Below are 14,238 nucleotides of genomic sequence, written 5' to 3' on the forward strand. Positions count from 1 at the left end.
TTGTTGTGCTGCCAGCCTGCTAGCACAAGCCTGGCTTGGTGGGGATGCTTGGACACCGGTTGGGTGAAATGGGAAATGTAGCTATGGGCAGTGGAGGGTATCCTGCTCCTCTTCCCCAGCTCACTGCCTCCTCTCTTCACAGAGCAAACTGGCCTGCTGCAACAAGAAATTCAAGGGGATGGCACCTGCCTTTTGGGGCGGGCGGAGGTGGGTGACATAGCTTTGGGGGTGAAGGACTCACTTTTGGGGGCTGTGGTGCGGTGCAGTGCTGGCTGGGGAATGCTCGGGTGCCAGGAGCTGCAGATGCGGGGAGCCTTGGTTGATGCAGCCATGCTTTGAAAATAATGGACTTGCAAAGCAGAACAAAAACAGGGAGGGGAAGGGAAGGCAGGGAATATCCCATATCTTGGTGAAGGCAAGTGCCGGGGGGCTCTGCCAGCATTGCCCCTCTTTGGCTCTTTTGGCAGGGGGAATTTTTCATTCCTTCCTGCTCGTGTTATCAAATTCATGCCCAGCTAACCAACAAATCCATCTCTTCAGAGATCAATTACAGTGTCTGGCTGTGAAGCCTGGAAATCCAATTAACTCCCCCAATTTTTATTTTTTTTTTTCTGTTAAAAAAAAGGGGGGGGGCGGGGGAGGGAAGAAAGAGAGAGACAAAGAGAGAGAAATACATTGATGCGGGGGCATAAATCACCTCGAAAACATTCCAAACATTAAAATAAACAAGGACAGATTTCAACTTCATTTGTCTCTTTTTGAAACTCTGTCACTGATTTATTTTGCTGTTCTAAGCCTCGTTTCTGTCTTTGCTCCCTTTCAGAGTCAGCTGCTGCCTCTGGAGCAGAGCTCCAGAGCCAGCTGCCTCCTGCAGCGATGCCAGGTCCCCTCACCTGAGATTTTAGGGTGTTTAACAGTTTCCTTCCGGTAGGACATTTGGGGACTGATTAAAATGGATGCCCAGCTCTGTCTGGATGGGGCTGGTAGTTTTGCTGGGGAGCATGACCCACCTGGCTTCCAAGGAGGAAATAACACTGCTTCTCAGTCACCAGTTTCTGACTTTTTGCAGCCACCCAGAACTGGCTGTTCCAATTGAACCTCTCCATCCTGACATCACGCGGTTGGTCTTTTACAGGACTTACTCCACTTCACTAACTCTGTCACGTCCTCAGGTCTACGAAGGGCTTAAAGGAAACTCTCCTCTACAAGGTGGGGAAGTAGCGTCCATGTGGAAACACTGCATCCATGCAAGTGCCTAGAGGTAAGCAGGGCCCAGGTGTGTCTCGGGCAGATGGTCTCACTGAGATATTAAGAGAAGCACTGGGACACATTGGAAGGAATGTAGAGGAAAGAAGCAGACTGACAGATTTGTGATGTTTCTGGATTCAGGAGATGACCAACAAAGGGCCTAGCAAGTGACCAGCGATACAACTGTTTATCGAAACAAGGAGGCAGGACTGGTGGTCTAGAATGAGCAGTGTGATACACATGTGAAATTGGTAAAAATAAAAATAAAAATAAATCCATTTGACAGGACTCTCTGCTGCCACCAAGCCTGATAGTTTGTCTGGTGGCTTCAAAGGTTTTTGGGAGTGGTTGTAGAGGGACACAGCAGCACTGCTGGTGTCTGTAGCTTGGTGTCATAGGTCGTCAGGTGCAGGGGTAAGGGTGATGGATAACCTAGAGATCCTAACGAGCCTTTCTCGTAAGGATCATACCCTAATGAGGAACACTGACACTCTCAGTCCTATCTGTTAACTTTGATCTTGGTCACTGTCAGCCAGTGGAGTCAGTAGGAATTGTAGGAGTCAGAAGAAACATTTTTGCCTAAGAGGTTCTTCTGTCTCTCAAGTGCCTGCTATTTGGCTAATTTATCTGAAGGGAAGGTTATTTGTTAACTGCCTCTTAAGAGTTCCCAATAAAGCTGAAGGAGGGGTGACAACTCCTCTTCACAACCACCCCGGAGGGGAGGCAGGGCTGGCACTGCAGGCACCTACCCAGGCTGGTTAGCACTGGCGGCAGGTACTGAGCATCTGCAGAGTAGCTGCAGATATGATTTAGCATCCTCGGTATGCTGGTGCCCATCTGGAGTGGCAGCAAGCTGGGAGGAGTATCCTCGGACAGCCCAAAGCAGAATGAGGTCCTTGTGTTTTGGCAACTGAATACCACCCATCTGTTTCTAAAGAGGGCTTTTGAATTCAGAGCACTCTGAGGAAGGAAGAGAATTGAATATGGAGCAGAAGGAGAGCAAGTGAGCCTCAAGTGCTGGGCAGTGAGAGCAACTTCAGGGAGGGTCAGCCCTGGTTTCTGGGGCTGGAGAACCTCTGTCTCAGGCAACAGGGACTTGAACCTGAAGCATCTGTGCTGTGGTCTGTAGTCCCTGTCCCCATCCATCAAGCTTTAGTTTTCATTCCAGAGGAGAATGAATAATCCTTGGCGGTGGCTGTGAAGAGGAATTGTCACCCTTCCTTCAGCTCTATCAGAAACTCTTCAAGAGGCAGTTAACAAATAACCTTCCCTTGGGATAAATTAGCTCTGAATCCCAATTCAATAGATGCTCATTTTAAGATGTCCTTGTTACCTTGTGTGAGTGGCTGATCTTCCTTTGAATCCTGCTGTGTTTTCAGACCCCGTGATTGCTGCGAGCAATCATGAGTTCCACATTAACAGCTCATGCACTGATTGCACTGAGCAGTCCCAACACAACCTTTTGTGAAAAGTTTTTGAAAGTTGAGCTCCACGCTATGCTATCAGAAAGCTACACAGATCTCACTCCAGCACATACTCTGGCAACTGACTTCAAATGAGACCTGGTTTGCAGGGGCTGGTGTGCAGACAAGAACTGTGCTTCAGAGTCCAGCTTTTGAAATAATATCTTTTAGGCATTGTCAAGGAAACCTGGTGATGACGCACAGTTGGCCAACTGCGCCTCTAGGCAGCCTGGAGCAAAGGCTCTGAGACGTTCAAATAGTAACCCTAATGGATTTTTTTTTTCTCCTGGCCAACACTGTTCCAGAGTAGGAGAGTGTCATTGGATAGCTACAAAGAAGAAAGAACTGCATCAGAAATAAAACCCTCCTGCCATGTCATCTTGCCCAGACCTTCCAGTGAGACAGCCTTTCAACTCAGAGTAGGACTACGTCTTGTGTACCGAAAGTATTGCCACTGTTTGGAAAAGCAAGCCATCCTTATTAATAAGCCTCTCCAAGAACAATGAAATGTAACATGCAATCTTGCACAGATGCTCTAATATATAGCTTTGACTTTTGAGACAGTTGATAGATTTTTTTTTCTCTCACACCAATGGCAGCTGTAGTGTAAGGTATTGTGTCGATTAAAAATCTATTTAATCAAATGCTGTCAGGGGAAGAGTACAAAACATTTGAAGAATGACTCCTAAAAGCTGTCCCTTGACTGGGAGTGAAGTTATCCAGAGATTGGCCAGCAGGCTGGAGTGAAATACTCTCTGCTCACCTTTACGTCTAAAGCTACCAACAAGCTACAGTGATGAGTATTGAGAGAAACCTTTGTCCAGTAGAACAGTGTAGGCTGTGGTCATTTCTTTTCTGAGAGATTTTCCCCCAAGAAACCTTTGTTATAGATAAAACCCATTACGCAAATTATCAATCCCTACTTACACTTCAAATTCCTATATCCCAAATCCATGGGATAGATTAGATAATCTTAATGTGGAATGTAAAAGTAGGTTGGAAATCATTGCTGTGCAAATTGTGTAGAGGGTTTTTTCCTGTTCCGTGCTTGAAACGGACTTCAAAAGAATAAATAAAATCCATTCTGGTAGCCCCCAGTGAGGAGTATACTTCTTTGCAGAAAGGGAAAAAAACCAACAACCTCCCAATATTTTATTCAGCTCAGAGTGAAATGTTTTGATATGGGGGAATTTAGCTAATTTTCTTACTTCTCAAAATAGGTCAACTTTGAAATAGAAAATGTCACATTGAAAAAAAAAGCTGAATGGATTTGTTTAGAAAATGTAAGAATATATATACATATTTTTGGAAGTTTAACAAGCTTTTGAATAGAAAGAAAGCATCCAGGCAATTTCTAATTCAATTAGACTTGGATTTGGGACTAGCTTTCACTCTCCATAAACTGCATTTCTTTTTCATTTAGAAAATCCCCTTCCTCCATCAAAGCCCCTTCTAGCTATAGCTGGAAATAAATAGCTATAACGTAGCTGGAATGAGTGAGTATGGCCGTACTGACTCAACTAACCCCTCTACTTTTCTTTCCCAAGGCTCTCCAAGCATCCAGGCATGTTCACCAGGGTGTGCTGGTATTTGGGACTGCTGTAGGGAGAACTGGGTGTGTGCTGCTGGGACTGTTATGCTCCTGTAGGACTTCTCAAGGCTTGTCTCTTTTCCCTCATTACACCACATTTTTCATTCATTACAATAAAAAACTTACAAAATAGCTCTTTTTTTTTTTTTTTTTTTTGTAGCATTTCTGTGTTCCTATACCTTGTCTCTTTGCTACATCATTTACGTATGTGTAAGTAGTAAGTTAGTTCCTATTCTCACTCTGGGGGGTTGGGTTCCAAACTGTTTATTGAGTAATAAAAAGAGAAAATTACAAGTCATTGCCCAGGGATAATGTGCTAATAATTTTATGACTGGACAAACGGTTTGAACAGCCCACAAATGGTGGTAAGCAGGAAACCTGGTATCTATTGCTGACAGAGCCACCCCCAAGGAGATAAAACCTCACTTCTGGTAATCAGAGTTGATGCAACAACTGTGATCTGTTAAAAATTACTTTGGGGATGGGTAGGATGATCATTATTCCTTTTGGAGCAGGGGTAGCAGATATGCTTTGGAAAGCATTTAGAAGTCAGTCCTACCCAGAGCGAATGTAATGGACCACCATGCCTGCTCCCATCCACACGGCCCACAGCTGCAGGCTGGGGATTCTTGGAAAAACAGAGATTAAAGGGTGTTAGTGCTATCAAGCAAACATGAATCATCCCAGAGATAACAAAGGGTTTAGGTTTCTTTAGACGCTGACTGTATGGCACTCAAGTGCACTAAGCAGAGCCCCAGCTTTGGTGCTGCAGAGCACGGAGCCAGAATCTGCTGCCACAGGTGACCTTTGGGTCACACCCCGCTGTGTGGCAATATGTCCCTTACCTCTCACCCCAATACCTACGTTTTAAATGATTTTTACTTTTGAGCCTGTAGCTGTAGCTGTTCTGGTTCCTATCCAGTAAATCATCCAGCCCCTTTGAGACTCCTGATAAGCTCCTGGCCTCTGTGTCACCGTGTGACAAGAGGTGACATGGGCTAGCAGCAAAGTCTGCCTCTGACCACCGAATGTAATCAACAGGTGCCAGTTAAATGTTTCCCTTCAGTAGTGAAAGACTTGGGAGTAAAAAGCACTGCTCAACTTGCCTGTCTTAAACCATTCTGGGACTGGGATGTCCCCAGCTGGCCGTTTCAAGGAGGATGTCCCCCTCCTGGGGACAGAGCATCATACCTGCACTAACCTTTTGGCTGATGTGGAGTTCAGTGTAGAACTGGGTGAGGAGGGCCCACGAGTGGCCGCTCTGCCTGTCCCCCAGCAGGCAGGAGGAGCTGTACCCCTTCCAAACCCGCAGCAGCTCCAGCCCTCGAAGTGGGCAGGAAGCCACGCGACGGGGAGTAGCTGCTGGCGGCTGCCAAGACCTCACATTTGTATGTTAGTGATGCAGATAGCTTCCCATAAACCAGTCTCCATCCTGCTTTACTGCTGATTTAATGGTCGGAGGAAGAACTTGACTGTTTATTAAAACATTAGACAGTAAAGTTTAACAATAGACAGTAAAGGGTTTTGTTTTTCCATCCCTCTGCCTGTTAAAGAAACAACACATTGGGCCGGAGAGGGGCCTGCTCCTAACCTCCGAGCGCAGGACATGAAGGGCCTGGGCAGCGCTCCTCCGCCAGGCAGGACGAAGCATCTGGCATCGCCTCCTCCATGCGTGGCAAATCCAGTGTCTGAAGCAGGAAATTTGAAGTAGGGCAGGGCCCCATCCCCGCTTGGTATGGCCCACAAGGCTGTCTAGATAGTGGCAGGGGGCTGCAGCAGCACAGCTGCCTCTGAAGCCCTCTACGCTTGCTAATTAGCAGCACTAACTCCACAAAGCTTGCCAAAGGTATCTGCTTCATCACCCATTCTCTTTCCTCCCTGGCAGAAGGCATCTCTGCCAGGAGGCCCTGATGGGAGCCAAGTTGTGCAGCGTGCTGCGTGGGCCTGGAGGATGGACGCTCTCCTCACAGCAGCCTCTGCTGGCCCAGGCCCGCGGCCCACGCGGAGCCTCCGACGGGTGAGGAGGGAGGGGAGCAAGGCGGCTCGTTAGGGAGCTGCATCCAGAGACCTTAGGTGTAGCAGTACCGGGCCCCAAGTGGGATGGGAGGGTAAGATGTGGGTAAGATGTGCCTTTGCTAGGCTTCAAGAGGGAGAGAGAGCAAGTGTACGCATTCACTGGGAGGAAAAGGACGGGTCTGGTTACTCATAGTCCTGGCGGTCTGGTTACTCATAGTCCTGGCAGTACTTGCTCAGAGCATTTGGGATGCTGAGCTGCTTTTCTGAGTCCTCCAAACGGGCTTTCAAAAGGAGAGGTGGGATAGGAGCGAGATGTGAGAGGGGCCATCCCTTGGCTCTGCGGGCAGGGGTTATGCGTGAGGCACTCCGGGGATCAGTGGTAGGGTTCGCGCTGTCCAACATGCCCACAAACAGTCTGCCGGGGGAGCAGACAGCAAGCGGGATTTGTAAGGCAGCAGCAGCATTAATTCAGGAGAGTGCCAACAAAAGCTGACTGCGAAGAAGTGCAGAAGGATAGCAGCATGCAGGTGATAAAATGGCAGAGGAAATTCATTGTTGGTAACTGCACATGGAGAAAAATCAACAGTGGCTGTCCCTACACAGCGACACAGTCTAAATGAGCTATTACCTCTCTGTAAGGAGATTGTGGAGGCATTGCAGGCTGTTTCTGGAAATGTCAGCAGCAACCACAAAGGCAAGGGCAAAGCTAGGAGCTATGGGGAAAGAAATGGAGAATAAAGCAGCTTGTCCTCATGCTGGTGCGTACATCCGTGGTGCCCCCCCATCTCAAGTGCTGCCTGCAGTTCTGGGGGCTGTGCCTTGGGGGCCAGGCCGGAGGGACAATGTGAAAGGGGTTGCAGAGTCCTTCACAGCAGGACCTTGAGAGCTCATGAGTCCTTGGTCTGAAGAGGACAGGACTGAAGGAGCAAACGAGAGGAAGGAAGCCCTGGGTGCCTGGGAGGAGGTGGATGTGGGGCTGGTTGGTGCTGGTGCTGTGCAGTAACCCCAGCCTCGTCTCTCTTTGACATTTTGGACTGCTGAACTGGGCCAGCACCCAAAACACAGGTCAATGGAGAACCATCAGCAAGAGGTGACACACCTGACCAAACCCATGTCGCCATTGCCTTCTGTGTCAGCAAGTCCTGCCTTGTCCCCTGTCCTTGTCCTGGCCACTGCCGTTCCAAACACTTCAGCGAGATGGGCAGCACCTCGGGAGCCCCTCGGTGGGTGCAGACAGCGGGGAGCAGGGCTGGGGCAGGGCCGGGCTGCGGGCTGCAGGTGCAGCCATGGAGCAAGAGCTCCCCGAGCAGAGACAAGCGGCAGGCAAGGTCCTTTGCTTTTCAATCACCGAAATGCTGTTGGTGTATTTCTGTTTGTGTATACGCAGCTGGGAGTGTGTTTGTGCACATATATTTACATACATATACATACATACTTACCTCCCCACAAGTACATGCACCAAAATACGTGTATTTCCCCAGCCTGCGTCTTTCTGTAAACTGCAAAAATACAAAAGAATAAAAATAAGTCCCTTATCTTTGCTAAGTCATCAGAAACTAATATTACATCTACTGGGCTTTTTTTTTTTTTTTTTTTTTTTTTTTTTTTTTTTTTTTTTTTTTTCCTGAACCATCCCCACTTCGCAATCCTAATTTAGTGATTCTTTCTGTAGCTCTTTACATTCTATTATTTATAAGAAACAATATTCAGTCCTCCCTTGACAGTATTTGCAGGGCTGCGGAAAGCAGTGCGGCAGAAAGGTGGTAGAACAATTTTGGTTATGTTTCCATAGCTACCTAGCTGCTAAATGTGGTTTATTCCATTTTAAAGTCAACCAACACACACGCGCACCCGCACGCACACACAAATCACCAAATGAAGTATATTCAAACTAATCCCTGGTCTGCCTATTACAGCCTAATATCCCTGTGATTTGTATATTTAAAGGGGTACTTGCTGCAGAAATAAATGGCAGGGCAGCGTTCTCGCTGGCTATAGCAGGATGATAAACATATTGTTTCTTTCTTGCTCTCCTCTCCGACGTGTGTGTTCCAGTCGGTCCCTGTAATATTATTATGGATATTTTTACTGAGTGCTGTGCGCTGAGGAAGTCGGAGGTAGGATGGTGTCCTCTCGTGGTAAACAGCATCTCTGCAGCCTCACACCAGCGGTGCCAAAAGAGAACCGGGACCGGGGTGTCCTAGACCTGCATGAGCATTAAAATGCAAAACACTTTGGCCGGAGCTTGCAGCTCTGTGACTGCATGTGAAGCCAGCCCTGCAGCCCACGTCCTTTGGTGGACAAAACCAAGCAGCCCTGCCCTTGCTCCTGGCATGTTCTTCCACATAGCAGTGGAGGCTGCACTCACATCCCCAAGACCATCCCTGGTTTAAGGTAGGTAGGAAAAAAATAAAGCACTGGCAAGGGAGCTTTGGCTTCCCAAGCTTGCTCCAGTTTTAGCCCTTTGCCCCAGCTGTTCCCCGAGCAGTCCCAGTCCTGTTTTCCCACCCGTGGTGGGAAACCACCACTCTCTGAGTGTTTCCTTCCAGCAGCAGGAGGGCACAGAGATATGGGGCTGGCCCCAAGATGGGCTGGTGAGCATGGGCACAAGCTGCTTGCACCTCATGGCTTGGCTGCAAGCCTTTGCATGCAATAGTGCATGCATGAAAATGCAGACATTAACCCTTCCTGGTCAACTGCCCATGCCCATGTCATTTTCAACCACTGAGATCCAGCAGTGGGCCAAGAGATGCTGTTATCAATGTGCGCAACGCAGGTGTGGACACATTCCTTGTTGACTTCCCCCCAACATTTCTGGACATTTGTCAGCGTTGCTTTCTCTTGGGCTTGTCGTAAATCGATTCCCAATGGCCATGGTGCTCTCCTGTGCCATCATTATGTGTGATTATAAGCAATAGCAATAATCATCGTGTCACTGCTTCCAAGACAGGCTTTGCTGTCTCTGTATTGGCACTCTTTCATCTCCAGCTCGCCAGCAGGCAGATGCTGGCAGGTCGGTGTGTTCTCTTGGGTCGGTGGTGACAGGTAATAATCTAAAGCCGGCAATGTCTTGAAGGATCGCGCTCCAGGCTCTTCTCCAGCAAGACGCAGGTACAGGAGCATTTCTTCCCACTTTTTCTGCCCCTTTATCCAGCAGCTCTGGGCAGGGGGCTTGGGGGCCTTGGTAGAACCCAGTGAGATGGGTCCCCTTCCATTGCCAGGGAAATGGCAGAGTTTATGCAGAAAGCCTCCTCCGTGCAGCAGCGACGTGGCTGGCTGAGACATTCATCCAGCCCTCCTCTCTGGATTAAGAAGGGCTTATTATTATTATTATTATTACTATCAGTTCAATGTTTTACAGCTAAAATTCAAATAGCAGCTTAAGAGCTTAAAGAATGAAATATAAGGATGTGTTGGCATGGATGGGACGTCTTTCCTCTTCCTGCATGCTGAGCTCTGCTTGGTGTTAACCTAGGGAAAAAATTCACATGCCTCACCATTAGCAGACAGCCCCGGTGAGATGCAACCCTCCCAGGCTCCTGGCTGGCTCTCTGGGAAGGCAGGACAAGAGGAGAGACCTTCAGCTTCTCCATCAGGGTTCGTCCCAGATGGGTCGTGCCATCTTGTGCTTGATCTGCCTGGCATCTCAGCCCTCTGCAGGGTTTCCCTTCTCCACATGCCAATGACTGGGGCTTTGTGGGAGGATGCTCGTTTGGGGAAAGCTGATGGACCAGATCATGACATTTAAGGGCCACCTGCTTCCTTTAACCTCCCGAGGCTCCTCAGAACTATGTATCCTAGTTGTGATGTTCTTTCCATTCTTGTCCATCCCTACCCAGGGCTATCGCTATTGCTGTTGCTTTCTCTTTTTATTTGTATGTGCTCAGTTGTCAGCCCCTAATATTCCCTAACAGGTGAGCGCACCTTCCTGATCACCTTCCTTCATTATGAAAACTTCATTTCAGTGCTGATGGAAAACAAATTGGGTGAAAGAAAACAAGCCACCCTAAAGCAACCGTAAGGTTTCTTGTTGGATTAAATATTAAAATTAATAATCCAGCGCTGCATTCAGCCCTGTATTTATGTTAATATTTAATTCAATAAAAGCCCACATATTAGAACATTTTCCTATTTGCTCAAAGCTACAGAAGAAATTGCGCTCGCTGCGTGCCGTAGAACAACACGTGGCAGTGAGGAGGCATGGCAGCTCCCGAGCCTCCACCTGGAAGGGAGCAGAGGCTCCGGCGGTGGGAGAGGCTGGTAAGGCTGCCGGGGAGTGCAAATCCTGCTCGGTAGCGGGGAGAGCGGCTGCGGGTTGGGCAATGCAGTGCAAAGACAGGGACGGCTTGAGGGTTTTTGTAGAGGATGGCTGCTGGGACAGCTGGTGAGGAGCCAGGTCCTGGGCTGGAGATTCATCCCTGGTGTCAGGGCTGGCATGTTGTGGGCTTGGAGTCCGTAGGCTTGATTTCCAGGGAGTGAAGCTATCAGGCACCTCCACTCAGACCAAGGGACACGTCTGGAGACCTGGCAGGTTCCCTGCTCTTCATGGCTGGGATGTCTTCTCCAGCAAACCCTGCCTGCAGAGGAGTTGGTGGACGTGTGGCCACAAGAGGTTTGAGATGCGGATGTGACCCGGTGTCAGACAAGGCTGTTTGCGGCAGAGGCTGTGTTCTCTCCCACCGACCCAAGACACCAAGACCCAAGACATTTCAGCCTGATGCCAGGCGAGGTGCTCTAAATGAGGAGCTGTACCAGGACAAGTTCATTCCCTTCTCCAGCGCTGGCTGAAGCAGACCCAAGGCACTGCCGCAGTCCTGCTTCCAGCCTCAGCATCCCGGCACGAGGAACAGCTATCGCCCCAGAGGTGTTGTATTCCAGTACAGAAAAACGCCTGGCAAGGACGACAGGAGCCCTGCTTGGTTGTTCACATTTTCCAAGGGATCAGTGAGCAGAGCCCCTGGCAGGGGCTGCTGCTTGGGTTTTGCCAATGGGGAGATGTTACAAAAGACATACAGATATTAAAAAAAAAAAAATACTTTCCCAGGATAGCTGCAATTGAAATACAGAATAATTATATTGCCTGACATCGCACAGAGAAGAACGTGGAGCACGTAGCAGTGATCAGTAAAAATTAAATGCTTTGGAGGTGGAGTACAAGTGAGTTTTCTGCAGCTCAGATACGTACTCAAACTTCCTTGAACCTTTTGGGGCCTAATTATATTTGAGGGGATTTAAGCAAAATCTGCATAGAAGATAATACTTTTTTCTTCTATTAAGAAACTGCTTAATAAAACAGATTATGTGTAAAATAGAAATACAGACCCTGAGATGGAAGAGTAAAAAGACATTAATGAGCAATGTCTGAGTGTTAATGAATTGTATTAGCATGCCATTACCTGCACGTATTATAAATGGAGCGACCAGCTTTATGTTCCCTTCTCTCCCAAGAACTTTATGTGGCTTCTGGAGGTGGCTTGACGTAGTGAGTCCTATTCTGTAGAAGGGGAAACTGAGGCAGAGGCGTGTCACCTGTACTCACCCTTCAAGCCTGTGGCGGAGGTGGAGATGAGCGCATTGGCTTTTCATTTCACACTGCTTCTGCCTTTGGGCACTCAAAAGGCACCAGGAAAGCAGAGAAGGGGATTACTGGATTTTATCTGGGCTCAGCGTGTCCCTTTGGGAAGGAAGGTGTAACGGAGCCCGTGTGCTGGGGAAGGGCGGGTGGGGATGGGAAGCTGTGCCGAACCCACACCGGAGCACTCCTTCCTTGCTGCTCCTTGCAGCAGCACTCCCGTTGCAGTGATGGACACATCCAATAATGCGCCGGGTAAAGAAGCTGGGAGGAGACGCTGCTAATAATTGCGAGGGATGTCAGGAAGGAAGAACAAATGTATTTAAACATATGGCCTGGGATTCCTCTCACCTCACCAGGCGTGTAAAAATTAGGTGCACGCTCATTTTGCTGCTCTCTGTAGTCGGTGCAGGAGCAGGTTCCGTGCAGAAGACGATTTGTCCTGGCCCAAAGGGTGCCCATGGCAGATGGGTTCAGTTGTTCTCTGGAGGTTTCTCCTCCTGTTGACGATAGGGAGGGTGTAGACAAGTTTTAGACTCAATGTGTGTCTTTGATTCAGTGCTGTTAGCAGAGACAAACCCTCTGTTCCTTCCCGGAAAAGGTACAAACAACTGCAACTGCACAAAATTTCATGTTGGTTAGTGTTCATTTTTTAAACGGCCCTAGCTGTCGGGAAAAGACGATGTATTTGAGGACGATGTGCCATGGCTGTAACGTGGGGAAGAAGCTGCTGCCTTGTGCCTGACAGCGATGGCAGCGTGATGGCAGTGCAGCTTTGGCTGCGGGGTCAGATCCCGACCTTGGGCTCCCTGAGAGCATCGCTCCTCCTGGTGGGGGGGCAGGAGAGGAGACACTCTCATTGGATGTCTTTGCTATGTTTTCCATTTCTTTGTGAACAGATGAGAAGGGAAAAGGCACAGATGACAATACACCGCCTTCTTTTCCTGCTGGAAACAGGGATGAGCAGATTTGCTTTACCAGACACGTCTCTGCAGGCTCCTGGCAGGTTGTCCAGGAGCCACAGCTCATGGTGGCAGTCCTGGGGACTCTGCAGGGGGGAGGAAGGCTCGTGCTCCCCTTTTCTTACACACACAGCTTTAGGAGGTCTCCATTGCAGTCACGGGCCCCTGCAGCTGGGCAGAGCTGGGGGTGCCCCGGGGAGCTGCAGGCAGAGGGTACCGAGGGGCTCTGGAGCTCACCCACCACAACACACCATGCGCGGCTGTGTGGTTTGGGGGCTGGCGGTCACATCTGGGCCAGGTCATGCAGGCACCTGCATACAGATACTCCTGTTCACACCAGCAACGAGAGGTCACCAGTCCTCAGGTGAATGTGACGGTGCTTGCAGTTCACCTCCCACTGCATGGTGACAGCATCCATATCCTAAAGCATCCATAGAAGCCTAAAAAAACATACAGACCTAAAAAGCCCTTGGATTCAGAGCAAGTAGCATCCGCCCTCCTGCAGAGATGTAGCAGAATTGCAAATGCCCAAGCCCATGAGGATTTCGCTATGCATCCAGCAGCCCTGCGCTTTATTTTTTTCCCTTTTCCCACCTTAGGGGTTTCCAGTGCACAGCGAGTCCAGTAATGAACTGCTACTCTGGAAAATAAGACTTTCATTAGGTTAGGATGCTGCCAGGGTACCGCGTCCCTTTATAATGAACCGTGATGTTGTGCAAAGCGTGGTGTGGAGCGGCTGATCTTGCCTCCACCGAGCACCACGCCTGGACCCGAGGCAGAAGGTCTGTGGCTCTCTGAAGGTTTCCATCCCGTGGAGAAGCTTTTTGGGGGTTCCTGTCCAAGTGCAGGTCAAGCCAGGTTTTAGCTGTTGGAAGTAGCCCTGGCTTCTTGTTACCCATGTCCTAAAAACAAATGCTGATTATTTCTGCTTTATGTGTTCATTACTCATAACTAGCAGCTACTGAAATTGTACTGCGTTTCTCTTCTGGAATGAAAACATTAATAACTGCTTTGGCTAAGCACAGAGAGATCATTTATTTTACAAACAGGCAGAAAATTCAGGCCGGCTGGGATTAAAGCCCAGCATTTCTTTGCAGGCGGTGGTTTCAGCACTCTTTCACCCAGTGCTGGGTGCCTTCGGGGCTGCTGCATCCCCGATGTCAGCTGGCCCCACGCCTCCCCGTCCCTCCGCTGGCCAGCGGGTGCGCTCCTCCAGCCTCACCTCCATCAAGGACAAGGAGCAGTAAATCCCAGCAGCCTCCTAAAAAGGTTTTCTATTTATTTATTTATTTATTTTAAAGACAAAATGGGAGCTTTAAAGGACGTGAAAGCAAATAGCCCCCCTCCGCCCCCCTCCCTCCGCAGCAGTCCTCATTTCAAGCTGCT

At 49.0% G+C, this 14,238-nt stretch overlaps 1 long non-coding RNA gene across 2 annotated transcripts; it reads left to right on the forward strand.

Moving 5' to 3' along the window:
• The first annotated feature begins 163 nt into the window (after positions 1-163).
• Positions 164-4,422, forward strand: LOC118171660. Of its 2 annotated transcripts, XR_004753309.1 has the most exons (3): positions 164-207; positions 824-1,261; positions 4,259-4,422. It is a non-coding gene; the product is annotated as an uncharacterized LOC118171660 (long non-coding RNA). The 2 variants fall into 2 exon arrangements; XR_004753308.1 differs by lacking the exon at positions 4,259-4,422 and having other exon boundaries at positions 824-3,970.
• Positions 4,423-14,238: the final 9,816 nt, after the last annotated feature.

Source organism: Oxyura jamaicensis, chromosome 9 (genome assembly GCF_011077185.1).
Source record: "Oxyura jamaicensis isolate SHBP4307 breed ruddy duck chromosome 9, BPBGC_Ojam_1.0, whole genome shotgun sequence".
NCBI classification, from domain to species: Eukaryota; Metazoa; Chordata; class Aves; order Anseriformes; family Anatidae; genus Oxyura; species Oxyura jamaicensis.